The sequence below is a fragment of the Macaca mulatta genome, chromosome X (assembly GCF_049350105.2).
Source record: "Macaca mulatta isolate MMU2019108-1 chromosome X, T2T-MMU8v2.0, whole genome shotgun sequence".
NCBI classification, from domain to species: Eukaryota; Metazoa; Chordata; class Mammalia; order Primates; family Cercopithecidae; genus Macaca; species Macaca mulatta.
In genome coordinates, this window is record NC_133426.1 from 88,329,092 (window position 1) to 88,339,206 (window position 10,115).

The 10,115-nt window shown below is 35.1% G+C and overlaps 1 non-coding gene across 1 annotated transcript; it reads right to left on the bottom strand.

The window, feature by feature from the left end:
• Nucleotides 1-6,470: 6,470 nt before the first annotated feature.
• Nucleotides 6,471-6,575, bottom strand: LOC114675187 (U6 spliceosomal RNA). The gene has a single exon (XR_003726281.1). It is a non-coding gene; the product is annotated as a U6 spliceosomal RNA (small nuclear RNA).
• Between the last annotated feature and the right edge of the window lie 3,540 nt (nt 6,576-10,115).

Consider the following 10,115-nt stretch of genomic DNA (forward strand, 5'->3'; position numbering starts at 1 on the left):
AATTCATCACCTTATGTATATATCATCACATATAGTTTTTTGTCTGTTTACCTGAATCTTTAGAAATATATATTATGAATATGATTTTATATATATTCATATATACATAATTTCATATATAGATTTTACATATGTGATATATATCATATATATGAAATTGCATATGTGATATATCATATATACAATTATATGATATATAATATATAATTTATAAAATATAAATATGTTTTTATTTACATATATTTATTTATATATTTCATTTATATATGGTCCCCATCTTCATTCATGTTGCTGCAAAAATCATGACTTCATTTTTTATGGCTGTGTAGTATTCCATGATGTATATGTACCACAGTTTCTTTATGCAATCCATCATTAATGGTCACTTATGTTGATTTCATGGCTTTACTATTGTAAATAGTGCTGGGATTAACATGCAAGTGCATATGACTGTTTGGTGGAAAATTTTTTCCTTTGGATATATATCCAGTAATGTGATTGCTGAGTCAAATGGTAGTTGTTTTAATGTATTTGAGAAATTTCCAAACTGTTTCACAGTGGATGAACTAATTTAAATTCCAAATGACAGTGTATGAATATTCCCCTTTCATATTTTATCTTGAGTTCTGGGGTACAAGTACAGGATGTGCAAGTTTGTTGCATAGGAAAATTTGTGCCATGGTGATTTGCAGCACAGATCAAAACATCACCTAGGCATTAAGCCCGCATGCATTAGCTACTTTTCCTGATGCTCTGCCTCCTTCTGCCCCAAGACAGGCACCAGTGTGTGTTGGGGTGTTTTTCCCCTCCATGTGTCTATGTGTACACATTGTTCAGTTCTCACTTATAAGTGAGACCATCCAGTGGTTGGTTTTCTGTTCCTGTATAGTTTGCTGAGGATAATGACTTCCAGCTCCATTCATGTCCCTGCAAAGGACATGATCTTGTTCCTTTTTAAGGCTGTGTAGTATTCTGTGGTGTACATGTACTGCATTTTCTTTACCCACTCTATCATTGATAAAATAAGACAAGCATTTGTGTTGATTCCGTGTCTTTGCTATAGTAAATAGTGCTGCAATGAACATATGTGTATGTGTGTATCTTTATAATAGAATAATTAATATTAATTTGAGTATACTCAGTAATAAGATTGCTAGGTCAAATGATATTTCTGGTTCTAGGTTTCTGAGAAATTGCCACACTGTCTTACACAACGGGTGAACTAATTTACCTTCCCTCCAACAGTATAAACACATTCCTATTTCTCCATAGCCTCATCAGCATCTCTTGTTTCTTGACTTTTTAGTAATTGCCACTCTGACTGGCATGAGATGGTATCTCATTGTGGTTTTGATTTATATTTGTCTAATGATCAGAGATGTTGAGCTTTTTTTTCATATGTTTCTTCACTGCATACATGTATTATTTTGAGAAATGTCTGTTCATGTCATTTGCTCACTTTTAAATGAGATTTTTTAAAAAAAAATTAGGTTCCTTGTAGATTGTGGATATTAGACTTTTGTCAGATAGATACTCCATGCCACCAGGGCCTTGGGTCCCAAGAATGGAGCTGGGCAGATACTCAGCGGCTGCTTGGGCTGCAGCTAGCATCAGCAGGATGAAGACCGCCCAAGACGACTGAGTACCCGGTGGGAGGGGCGGCTGACAACAAGTCGGTTCCAGTTAGCCCTTTTCTCCTGCTGAGGCGGGAGACTTGGTGGTTTGTACTTTGAGGAATTCCCCATAGCACAGCACAGCAGCTGTGGCAAATCGTGACCAGATTGCTTTTTTAGGTGGAAGCTGGATCCATTCCTCTTCACCAGGCGGGGCCTCCCTGCAGGAATTTAAGCATCTGCAGCAAGGGGTTTATGGACAGAACTCGAAATCCCTAGGACAGAGCCACTGGAGGGCGGGGCAGCCATGGTCTCTGGGGTCCAGCCAACTTGGTCTTTCCTGGCTGCTGGCTCTGATGAATACTGGCAGTCCAGAGGAGGGGCATTCCTCCCAGCTCAGCACACTTGTTGGGGCTAGAGTGCTTCATTAAGTGGGTCCCTGATCTCATGTCTCCTGACTTGTTGAGACCCCACCCCCCAAACAGGGGCCTGGAGACATCTTATGCAGGAGCGTTCCCACCTGCATCAGGTCTGTGCCCCTCTGGTATGGAGCTCCCAGGGGAAGGAACAGGCAGCCACGTTTTCTGTTCTGCAGCCTCCACTGGTAACACCTCCATGTGTGGGAGGGACCAGACAAATAATGTTTTGGATGGAACCCCAGAAAACTACAGAAGCCCTACTGAAGACGGGCCTGACTGATTAAAAAAAAAAAAAAAAAGCAGAAAACAACAAACAAAAGACCCCACAAAACGCCATCCAAAGGTCAGCAGCCTCAAAGATCAAAGGTATATAAGTTCAAATACTCTTTCCCTGAGCTAAAGGAGTATGTTCTAACCCAACACAAAGAAGCTCAAAACCATGATGAAACATTACAGGAGCTATTAACCAGAATAACCAAATTATAGAGGAACATAAATTACCTGATGGAGCTGAAAAACATAACATGAGAACTTCAGAATGCACCCACAAGTGTCAATAACCAGCCGAATAGACCAAGAGGAGAAAAGAATCTCAGAGTTTGAAGACTGTCTTGCTGAAATAAGACAGCCAGACAAGATTAGAAAAAAAAAAGAATAAAAAGCAATGAACAACACCTCTGAGGACTGTATAATTATGTAAAAAGGTTGCACCTATGACTGATTGGGGTATGTGAAAGAGACATGGGGAACAGAATCAGTTGGAAAACATAGTTCAGGATATCATCCGGAACTTCCCCCAAATAGGAAGACAAGGCCAACATTCAAATTCAATAAATCCAGAGAACCTTAGGAAGATACACCATTAGAAGATCAACCTCTCAGAATGGGTATTATTAAAAATAAAAAGATAAAAACATTGCTGGTGAGGTTGTGGAGAAAAAAGAACACTTACACACGGTGAGAATGCAAATTAGTTCAACAATTGTGGGTGATTGTGTGACGATTCCTCAAAGACCTAAAGACAGTAACACCATTTGATCCAGCAATCCCGTTACTGAGTGTATACCAAAGGAATATAAATTGTTTATTATAGAGACACATGAACATGTTTGTTCATTGCAGCACTATTCACCAGAGTGAAGACATGGAATTAACCTAAATGCCCATCAGTGATAGAATGGATAAGGAAAAATGTGGTACATATACACCATGGAATACTATGCAGACATATAAAAGAATGAGATCATGTCCTTTTCAGGGACATGGATGGAGCTGGGGGCCATTATTCTTAGCAAACTTATTCAAGAACAGAAAAACAAATATTCAATGTTCTCACTTAAAAGTGGGAGGTAAATGGTAAGAATGAATGGACACATAGGAGGGAATAGTGCATATTGGTGCCTGCTGGAGAGCGGAGGTTGGAGGAGGGAGCAGATCAGGAAGAATAGCTAGTGGATTCTGGGCTTAATACCTGAACATAATTGATAATCTGTGCAGCAAGTCACAATGGCACATGTTTACCTATGTAACCAGCCTGCACATCCTGCACATGTGTCCCTGAACTTAAAATAAACGTTGAAAATTTTAAAAATTAAATGTTTTTTTCTTAAATGTGTGGCACCATCCACCCCCCCCATTCCTTTTTTCCTATTTTGATCATGTTATATGACTGCTCCCTCTTCACCTTCTATAATGATTTTAAGCTTCAGGAGGTCTCCCCAGAAACTGAGTGGATGCCAGCACCATGTTTTCTGTAAAGCCTACAGAATTGTAAGCCAATTAAACATCTTTTCCTTATACATTACCCAGTCTCAGATATTTCTTTATAGTAATGCAAGGATGGCCTATTACAGTAATGCTTTTGGTTTTTGCCCATTCAGTATGGTGTTGTGGGTTTGTCATAGATTACTCTTATTATTTTGAGTTATGTTCTTCCAATGCTTGGTTGAGGGCTTCTATCATCATAAAAGGATGTTGAATTTTCTCAAAAGCTTTTTCCACATCTATTGGGCTGATTATACGGATTTTGTTTTTAATTTTTTATGTGATGAATTACATTTATTGATTTACATATGTTGAACCAACCTTGCATCCCAGGAATGAAGCTGACTTGATCATACTGAATTACCTTTTTGATGTGTTTCTGGATTTGGTTTGCTATTATTTTGTTAAGGATTTTTGTGTCTGTGTTGTTTTTGTTTTTTGATAGTACTGATTAAATTTTAGAACTCAATATTGGTCTGTCCTGGGCTTCAATTTCTTACTGGTTCAGTCTTTGGAAGTTGTGTGTTTCCATGAATATGTCAATATCCTCTAGATTTTCTAGTTTATTTGTATAGAGGTGTTCATAACAGTTGCTGAGAATCTTTTTTATTTCTTTTGTATCCATTGTAAGGTCACCTTTGTCATTTCTGATTGTTCTTATTTGGATCTTCTCTTTTTTGTCTTTGTTAATGTAGCTAGTGTTCTATCAATATTTTTTATTGTTAAAAAAACAGCTATTGGTTTTTTGATACTTTGTATTAATTTGAGGAAGGTCTCAATTTTTTTTAGTTCTGCTCTGATGTTAATTATTTTATTTCTTTGGCTAGCTTTTGTCTTTTTGGTTCCTCTCGACATGATGTTATATCATTAATTTGAGATCTTTCTAACTATTTGAGGTAGACATTTAACACTCTAAACTTTTCTCTTAATACTACCTCAGCTGTATCTCAAACATTTTTTTAAGTTCTCTCCCTATTTTGATTAATTAAAATTTAAAAATATATTTGCCTTTATTTCAATGGTCACCCTGGAGTTATTCAGGAACCAGTTGTTTAATTTCCATTAATTTGTGTAATTTTGAGAGATCTTCTTGGTATTGATTTCTATGTTTATATCATTGTAGTCTCATAGTATGGCTGATGTCATTTAGATTTTGTTGAATTTATAGAGTAGTGCTTTTAATTTGCTGAACATGTGGTCAGTCTTGGTGCAGGTACTGTTTGCAGATGAGATGATTGCATATTCTGTGGTTGATGCGTGGAGTATTCTGCAGATTTTTATTTGGTCTAATTGGTCATATGTAAAATTTAATTCCATAATTGTTTTGTTAATGTTCTTGCTTGATGTTACGTATAACCCTGTAAGTGTGGTGTTGAAGTCCCCCACTATTATTGTGTTTCCTTCGAAGTCTTTTTATAGGTCTAGAAATACTAGTTTTATAAAATAGTTGCTCTAGTGATGGATGTGTATATATTTAGGATAGGTAAGTATTCTTGATGAATTGAACCCTTTATCAGCATGTAATGCTCATTTTTGTCTGTTTTCACTGTGGTTGGTTTAAAGTCTGCTTTATTTGTTATAAGAATAGCAACCCTGGCTCTTTTTTATTTTCCATTTGCATAATAAATCTTTCTCCAACCCTTTACTTTGAGCCCATTTGTGTCTTTCCATGTGACCATGTGAGACAGGTCTTTAGGAGACAGCAGAGAGGTTTATTTATTTATTTATTTATTTTTATTCCAACTTGCCACTCTGTGCCTTTTAAGTGAGGTGTTTAGGCCATTTACATTCAAGGTTAATATTGACTTGAGAGGTTTTGCTCTTATGATTAAGCTGTTATTTGGATGGTTTGTAGTTTCTATATTGTGGTTGATTTATATGGTGAGTGGATTATGTACTTAAGTATGTTTTTCCGATAGCAGGTCTTGTTCTTTTATTTCAGTTTTTAGAACTCCGTTAAGGATCTGTTGTAAGGCTGGCCTAGTGGTAACAAATTTTCTTAGTGCTTGCTTGCCTGGAAAATGTGTCTCTTTTCCTTATGAAACTTAGCTTAGTGGGATATGAAATTTTTGGTTGGAGTTTCTTTCCTTTAAGAATACTCTAAATAGGCCACCAATTTCTCCTGGCTTTTAAGGTTTCTTCTGAATGATCTGCTGTTAGCCTGGTGGTGTTTGGATGTAATCTGAATTTTTGTCTAGTTACCTTTCCATTTTTTATTCAGCATTGATCTTGGTCAATCCATTTACTATATGTCTTGCTGCTGTTTCATATAATATCTAACAGATGTTCTCTAGATTTGTTGCATCTTGCTGTAAATCTCTGTAGTAAAATTAAGGAAATTTTCTTGAAGTACACCCTCAAGTATGTTTTCCAATCTCTTTACTTTCACTTTCTCTTTTTCAGGGATCTCATTAATTTGTGGGTGTGGTCATTTATATAATCTCATATTTCTCAAAGACTTTGTTTATTTATAAAAACATATTTTGTTTATTTTTTTGTATACTGAATTAACTCAAAAGACCAGAGTTAAAACTCAGATTTTTTTCTTCTGGTTTTTGTAGTCTATTGATAAAGATTTCAATTGAACTTTTTAATTTTTTAAATTAGTTTTTTAATTACAGAAACTCCAAATGATTACTTTTTAGGCTGTTTATCTCCTTTCTCTCTTTCCTGGAAAAATATGAAATGCTTCACAAATTTGCATGTCATCCATGCACAGAAGCCATGCTAATCTTTGTATTGTTTTAATGTTTTGTATATATGCTGCCAAAGTGGGCATAGAATTTTAAATTTAGAATTAAATATTCTATAGGAAACTTTGTCCTGTCCCTAGATATAACCATCCAAGGCTGCAAATGCATTTTCACATTTTGAGTACTTCTGTGTGAGTGGCTAATCTTTAATCATGAATTTCTCTTTAATCAGAAATGCCTTTAATATTGTAGAATGTAATAGTGACATGACTCATCTTAGGCAATGAAAATTATTTGAAATAAAAAGTAATGTTACACAGTATTAATACTAGTTGGTAAAATATGAAAGTTCATTATCAATGAAATTCATGTGATAAGGTTTCAGGAATAATTAAATTTTGTGATGAGATTCTGGTTATTTTAATGAAAGAATATTACAGATCCCAAAATTAACTTGATATTAATATCATAAACAGGTTTGTGTGTGAAATTATATTCCTAGAAAAAATTGATTATTTATGAGTCAAAAGCAAGTAGTATAACTGAAATTTGAAATAGCATTTTCTTAAACTTACTCTTATTTAATCTTGATGGCATAATTATGAATAAAATATTTGTAAGATTAATATTTCTAAAAATATTCCGAGTAAAATATGTCTTTTTTCAATACACACTTGTTTGGAAAATTAGGAAAGGCATATGAATTAGATAATTATCAATAATTTCATTGCATAAAGAAGACTTCTGTTCAAACAATGAGTAGTCTAGATTAATTAATGCCTTCACATATTTTCCACCTCTTTTAATTAGTATCATTTCTTCCTCACTGGGCAGCAGCTCCTCTTCATCAAAGTATGTATTTGTTTTAATCATCTACTAGAACCACCTGAGATGTCCATTTTTGAAATAATTTCAAACTTAAAACAAAGCCATATGAACAGTACAAAAAGTATATATCTTCTTTACTCAGACTCCCCAATTGTCAATGATTTATGGCATGGGTGCTCTCTCTCTTTCTCTCTCTCTCTGTCAATAAATAACTATATGGTTAGATAAAAATGTTGCATTATTCTTTTTCTGAATAAGTTAAGAATGTAGTGTAAGTCTGATGCTGCAAACTTATTACAGTATACATTTGCCCAAAGTAATGACTTTTTTCACCATACCACCATTGCAACCTCAAAATTAGTAAACATTGCCATTTATTTTACAGATTCCATTCAAATTTTGCTAATGGTCTCATTAATTCCTATTTTATATTTTTGGTCAAGGATCTAATCCAGGATTAAATGTTGTATTCAATTATCACATCTCTTTACTGCCCTTTAATTTGGAACAGTTTTTCTGTCTTACCCTCTATTTCATGACTGTGCCAATTTTAATGAATAGTAGCATTTTATTCTGTGGGAAGGAAGGCTCATATTGTTTGGTGTTTTTCATGGCTAGGCTCAGGATATGAAAATTTGGCAAATATACCGCTAATGCAATGTTGCTTTTTTCACAGTGACTCACATCTAAAGACACCAAAATTGGCCGAATATTAATATCTTACATAACAATAGTACATTTGTCAAAATGAAAAAAAATTGACATTGGTTAATTTTTACACTGCTATTCTCATATTTACTTTCTCCTCCTTCTCCACTTCCTCTTGCTCCCTTTCTTTTTCTTCCTTTCCTTCTTCTTCCTCCTACTGCCCTTCTTCTTCCTGCTTATCCTCCTTCTTTCTGTCTTTCTCCTCCTACTACTTCTTATTTTTTCTTCTTCTCAACTCTCCATAAATGTAATAAACTTTCTCAGCCATGGAGTCATGTAAAAAAACACATAGAAGAATATACAACAACAGCAGTAGATTAGTGTAGAATAACATAGAAAAATGAGATGTGTTGATTCTGGATATCAGCCCTTTGACAGATGGATAAATTGCAAAATTTTCTCCCATTCAGTAGGTTGTCTGCTCACTCTGATGATAGTCTCTTTTGCTGTGTAGAAGCTCTTTGGTTTAATTAGATTCCATTTGTCAATTTTGCTTTTCTTGCCATTTCTTGTGGTGTTTTAGTCCTGAAGTCTTTGCCCATGCCTATGTCCTGAATGGTATTGCTTAGGTTTTCTTCTAGGGTTTTTAGGGTTTTACATGTCACGTTTAAGTCTTTAATCCATCTTGAGTTAATTTTTGTCTATTAGCTGTAAGGAAGGGGTCCAGTTTCAGTTTTCTGCATATGGCTAGCCAGTTTTCCTAACACCATTTATTAAATAGGGAATCCCTTTCCCATTGCTTGTTTTTGTCAGGTTTGTCAAAGATCAGATGGTTGTAGATGCATAGCATTATTTCTGAGGCCTCTGTTCTGCTCCATTGGTCTATATATTTGTTTTGGTACCAGTACCGTGCTGTTTTGGTTACTGTAGCCTTGTATAATTTGAAGTCAGGTAGCATGATGCCTCCAGTTTTGTTGTTTTTGCTTAGGATGGTCTTGGCTATATGGGCTCTTTTTTGGTTGCATATGAAATTTAAAGTAGTTTTTTTGTAATTCTGTGAAGAGTGTCAGTGGTAGCTTGATGGGGATAGCATTGAATCTATACATTACTTCGGGCAGTATGGCCATTTTCATGATATTGATTCTTTCTATCCATGAGCATGGAATATTTTACCATTTGTTTGTGTCCTCTCTTATTTCCTTGAACAGTGGTTTGTAGTTTTCCTTGAAGAGGTCCTTCACATCCCTTGTAAGTTGTATTCCTAGGTATTTTATTCTCTTAGTAGAAATCGTGAATGGGAGTTCACTCATGATTTGGCTCTCTGCTTGTCTATTATTGGTGTATAGGAATGTTTGTGATTTTTGCACTTTCGTTTTGTATCCTGAGACGTTGATGAAGTTGCTTATCAATTTACGGAAGTTTTAGGCTGAGACAATGGGGTTTTCTAAATATATAATCATGTAGTCTACAAACAGAGACAATTTGACTTCCTCTTTTCCTATTTGAATGCCCTTTATTTTTTTTTCTCTTGTCTGATTGCTCTGGCCAGAACTTCCAATTCTATGTTGAATAGATGTGGTGAGAGAGGGCATCCTTGTCTTGTGCCAGTTTTCAAAGGGAACGCTTCCAGCTTTTGCCCATTCAGTATGATATTGGCTGTGGGTTTGTCATAAACAGCTCTTATTATTGTGAGATACATTCCATCAATATTTAGTTTATTGGGAGTTTTTAGCCTGAGGAGGTGTTGAATTTTATCAAAGTCCTTTTCTGTATCTAGTGAGATAATCAAGTGGTTTTTGTCATTGCTTCTGTCTATGTGATGGATTACGTTTATTGATTTGTATATGTTGAACAAGTCTTGCATCTCAGGGAGGAAGTAGACGTGATCGTGGTGGATAAGTTTTTTATTTGTTGCTGGATTTGATTTGCTAAAATTTTATTCAGGATTTTCACATTGATTTTCATCAGGAATATTGACCTGAAATTTTCTTTTTTTGTTGTGTCTCTGCCAAATTTTGGTATCAGGATGATGCTGACTTCATAAAATGAGTTAGGGAAGAGTTCCTCTTTTTCTATTGTTTGGCATAGTTTCAGAAGGAATGGTACCAGCTCCTCTTTGTACCACTGATAGGATTTGTTTGTGAATCCGT